The following is a 5,208-nucleotide window of genomic DNA, read 5'->3' on the forward strand; positions in this document are numbered from 1 at the left end:
CTTCTCTTTCCTCTTTAAGCAACTACATAGCAAGAAAACATGTCTTATGTTCCCAACTCCACCAAGTAGTTTTCAAGCACAAGGTTTCGTGAATAGCATTGAAAAAAAACGAATAAAATAAAATAAATTTGGGCTTCTGGTTGTTTTTATCGTGTTATCATCGCTGTACTGAGAGTTTGCGTGCTATTACAAGTTCAAGCTTCTGGTTGGCTATATTGTACTACACGGGTGCTCTCATTAAAAGTTATATTTTAGGGGAGTACTCTGCGCCGGTCGACCGGCCGAACGCCTAGCCGCCGGTCCTGTGTGAGCTGTCCGATTCTGCTGCTTGCAACCGTTTGATGGAGCACGTCTCTCCCATGCGCAATTATTTAATGTGTGTACGTATTTTGATTTGTAGCAGTGGTGGCGCGCGTTCGCCGGAGGGCTCGTAGCTAACCATCATTGGCTCACCGCGTCACTCCTCCTCTCAGGGCATCACCGACCGTCTACACCGGCCACCCGTGCAGCTCGCCGTGGGGATGTTTGTAGCATTGTCGTCTGCCCGTTCATAGCGTGACCTAGCCGACGTAGAAAAAAGCTACCTGGCCGTCGTCGCAGAATCCGTCGAATCAACGCCGAACCCTGCCATGGACACACGAGGCGAAATACATCGAAGCACCATCGGCCTATTGTGGTTCGCCGCACTCACAAAGCCGCTGGTGATCGGAGTACCGTCGTTGTTGATGCCTCCGCACGTGGTGGTCGCCATCGCAGCACCGAGTCATCGCCGTCCTAGCGCGCCGATCACCGCACCCTATGCACCGTCGCACGGCTCCGGCGCCGATCACCATTGCACCCTGTGCAACCAGCACCGAAAAATGCTACAACCAGCGGCCAAGAAAGCTACAAGGGCTGTCGTTTTTTGCTATAACCAGTGAAATTTAGGGCTGTGACCAGCGCACAGAAGAGCTGCAACCAGCAACGAAAAATGCTACAACCGGCTACGACTTAGGTTGGCGGCACTCCTTGACGAGAGAATCACGGCTTGCGGTCTCGTCGTAGAAGTCGCCCACGGCCTTGACGTGCCAGCCCTGCTAGTGTTTTTGACAGGATGCACAAGATAACTAATTAAATCAGCCGATTGTTGTAGTATATAAGCAAAATCCACGCAGGTATACAACAAAAACAAATGAATCGATTGCAGATCTTCCAAAGAGAGACATATCACATATGCTACGACCTATACACAACAGAAATTATTTAATCTATGCTACGACTATCACATATGACGAACTGCAGCAAATAGATTAATGCGCGTATACAAGAATACGCGGCCTCGGCGGACATCACTAGCCGGATCTGGGACAAACTGGGAAAACGCGGTCATGTTTACGGCAGTGAGGTCATCTTCTACAAGAACAGTTATATGTTTAGTGAAAGTTAAACTTAAGGTTTAATATATATGTATGAAAAAATACCAAGATTATACGATAAATATTATTATAATCACCATAAATAGTGGCGGCCGCCTCCTCTTCCAAGAAAGAAAGCTAGGGTTCCTGCCTCTCGCCGGCCGCCTCAGGTCCGCCTCGTCCCCGGTGGCCTAGGGCCATGGAGGTGCGGTGGATCCTCACAAGGGCTGGCGGGAGGGCTCCGTTTTTAGTCATTTTTGCAGTCTTGTTAGGGTTTGTGTCCTGCTCAGGAAGGCGAGACGGCGGCGGCTCCCTGAAGATGGAATAAAGGTCTCCCCGCCTAGCCCCCGTTCCGGCAGTGTGTCGAGCATCGTTGGTGGGCATGTGGAGGTATGTCCCCGGCGGATCTATCTTTGGTGGATTTGCTGGGATCTCGTCGTTGTTCGTCTATATTCGTGTGTGTTCGGGTTTGATCCTTCCGATCTATTCATTCTTCATCAGCGGCGGTTGTTGTTCTGGTGCGCTGGTCCTATAGGGCCTTAGCACAATGACTTCCCGACTGTCTAATACAATAAGTTGTGCCTGACTCCAGCGATGGAGGGGCAATGATGGCAGCGCGCCTTCAGCTTGCTTCGGTGCTTGTAGTCATCGCTAGGTGGTCTACAAATCCGGATGTAATTTTTATAGTGTTCGTTCTACTGTCATGATTGAAACTGAATAGATCGGAAGTTTTCCGGAAAGAAAATCACCATAAATATAATGTAGTAGTATTGTTTGCATTTCTTACTATGGTGGTTAAAAGTTTGCTTATAAATTTGCACAATTTTTCTCGGTCTCTGATTTTGATCAAACCTAGAACACAATTTAATAAAAACGAAGAGAGTACTTTCTCCATTTTTATTTACTCTGCATATTAGATTTGACTGAAGGTAGACATCGTAAAGTTTAACCAAGTTTATAGAAAATAATATAAAAATTTACCATATCAAATCTTCATGATGTGAAAGTACATTGAACAATGAATCTAATGGTATTGATTTTTTATTGTATATGTTAAATTTTTTTATAAACTTTGTCAAAATTTGCAAAGTTTGACCTTAACTAAAGCTAATACGCGGACTAAATAAAAACAGAGATAGTACTAAGGTAGTAGTGAAGGATTCTCTTCTTCCATCACATGCAACCATGCACACAAGGAGAATGTCGCTCCCGAACGGGAAGCGAAGGGGTTTGAATTACGGTTGTGTAACTTGTGAGGAATTGCACATGCAGATCTGGGCTAGACTTTCATACAAAAAAACACATTTATTGATAAATACGATTTAAACAAAGTGGGTGGCTCTGTCGAAGGTGAGTTAATGTCGATGGGTTGTATTCGACGGAGTACACAACTACATCATGTGCTATATGAGCAGTGGCGGTGCCAAGAAATTAATATTATAGGGGGGGGGGCAAATGACCCAAAATTTTGATTGCAGTGGCCAAACTACACTGATGCATGTATTTTTTTTCTATTTTTTGCACTGTTCATCTCTAAATAGTAGCAAATCAGGGATGTTAAGGGGGGGCAGGGCCCTGCTGGTCCCCTGTCTCGGCCACTGTATATGAGTTAATGTCGATGGGTTGTGTACTGAAGTGCCACGCCGGTAGTAGCTAATTATCGCTGGCGTTCATATTTTCTCCACACCGCGGAAATCGACACTGGTGTGGCAATTGTTAGATGCACCACCAGTGAAGTGACTAAAGTAAGCCTATTCCCACTAGTGTACAAACTATAGGTTGGACGCGACTTACTAGTAGGGTGCACTTTTTACGGAACGCTACTGTTCCCAAAAGGAGCACGACACTAGTAAGTCGCGGTCAGGACCGTGTCTGGGCCCCACGTATGCGCGAGAGGGAGGAAACTCAGAACTAGACGGTGGACTGCAAGTTGATGATAAAAAATGTGAGGCTTTTTTTGCAAAATGGCACTCATGATAGTTGTATATATATAGTCGCCAAAAAGGATGATCGCCACCTAGCACAGCTCCGTGACCAAAGTTGAGAGACAATGGATGAGCTCACCATCCTCTTGTGCATTGCGCTCTCCATTCCTCTCATCATCTACTTTATGCTCAAACGTCATGGCGGGCGCCAGAAACTCCCACCTGGTCCGCCAGCCCTGCTGTTCATAGCCAAGTTGTTGTTGATGCTTAAGAGCCCGATCTACCATTTGGGCCCTGTGCTACGCAGCTTGCATGCCCGCTACGGCCCCATCGTCTCCGTCTGTCTCGGGCGAACCTTCGTTTTCGTGGCCGACCGCCACCTCACGCATAGCGCCCTCGTCAAGGGCGGCGGCAACTTCGACACCCGCCCACCGCCCAGCAAGCTTTTTACCCTGTTTTTAGGGGGCTCCATGTCCGCCTCTCCCCTTGGGCCCTATTTTCGTCTGGTCCGCCGCAACCTGCACTCCCAGGCGCTGCACCCGTCCCGCGTCAGGCTCTTGGCGCCGGTCAGGCAGCGCGTGTGCGACGCACTCGTTGGCTCGCTGCGCCGCGATCGCGATGCAGCGTCCCAGGGCATTGTTACGGTGAGGCCGTTGATGGCGCGCTGTTTGTTCGATCTGCTCACGAGCATGACATTCGGCGTCACGCTTGGCCAAGAGGCGCTGGACGAGATGCAACAGATGCAGCTCCAGATTTCCGACGGCATCAGCAGGTTCCCCGTCTTATCCATCTTCCAGCCCATCACCAAGAGGCTACTGCGGAAGGAGTGGGCGCTGAACGTGGCGCTACGGGAGAGGCAGAAGGGGCTGATGCTGCCGCTGATCCACGCGCGCCGCGGCCACGATGGCGCTCAATGCTACGCCGACTCCCTCCTCGAGCTGCGTGTGGCAGAAGAAGGCGGTCGCCCGCTCACGGACGACGAGATGGTAAGCCTCTGCTCCGAGTTCATGATTGCCTCAACCGACACTTTAGTGGCCTTGCTGGAGTGGATCATGGCGGACCTCGTAAACCACCCCGACGTCCAAGCCAAGTTGTACGAGGAGGTGAGGGGCAAGCTGAGCTCGGCGAGGAGGAGCTGAGCGGGATGCCATACCTCAAAGCCATCGTGCTGGAGGCGCTGCGGCTGCACCCTACGGCACACTTAGTCTTCCCGCACGGCGTGCAGAGCGACACAGAGATTGGTGGATACATGGTGCCCAAGGGCGTCGACATCAACTTCTTGGTGTCCGACTTTGGGCTTGACGAGACCGTGTGGCCGGCGGCGCGGGAGTTCCGGCCTGAGCGGTTCTTGCACGACCACGGCGTGGACATCACGTGTACCAAGGAGATCAAGATGGCCCCTTTTGGTGCCGGTCGAAGGATGTGCCCGGGCTACGTGCTCGCCACACTGCCTGCGGAGTACTTCGTGGGCAGCCTCGTGAGGGAGTTCCAATGGCTGCCGCCAGGTGGACAAGACACTGTCGACATGACGGAGGAGCTAGCTATGGCCATCAACATGAAGCACCCGCTCCGTTGGATATATGAGCAATTTACCGAATGATTTTATTAACATAAATAGTAGATAAAACATGGCTAGAATAGCAAGTATAAAGCAAGTCATGCAATCTGACAGAGAGAAGGTAAACATCGTCTGCATATATGAACTTGAGGTGAACACATCTAGAACAGTCACTAGATGAAGTTGCTTATACGACATAGAACCTAACATACGTAGGACAGAAATTAGAGCCAAGAACTGTAGTAGGACTTCTAACAGAAAGGAGAAGAACACGTACGGCACAGCAACAGCAGGAGCACTGGACTTGGGGTCGGTGTCCTCGCCTGCCATG

At 50.0% G+C, this 5,208-nt stretch overlaps 1 pseudogene; it reads left to right on the plus strand.

The window, feature by feature from the left end:
- The first annotated feature begins 3,444 nt into the window (after positions 1-3,444).
- LOC119343875 lies at positions 3,445-4,919 on the plus strand (annotated as a pseudogene).
- The last annotated feature ends 289 nt before the right edge of the window (positions 4,920-5,208 follow it).

This window comes from Triticum dicoccoides, unplaced genomic scaffold, assembly GCF_002162155.2.
Source record: "Triticum dicoccoides isolate Atlit2015 ecotype Zavitan unplaced genomic scaffold, WEW_v2.0 scaffold144657, whole genome shotgun sequence".
In the NCBI taxonomy this organism is placed as follows: Eukaryota; Viridiplantae; Streptophyta; class Magnoliopsida; order Poales; family Poaceae; genus Triticum; species Triticum dicoccoides.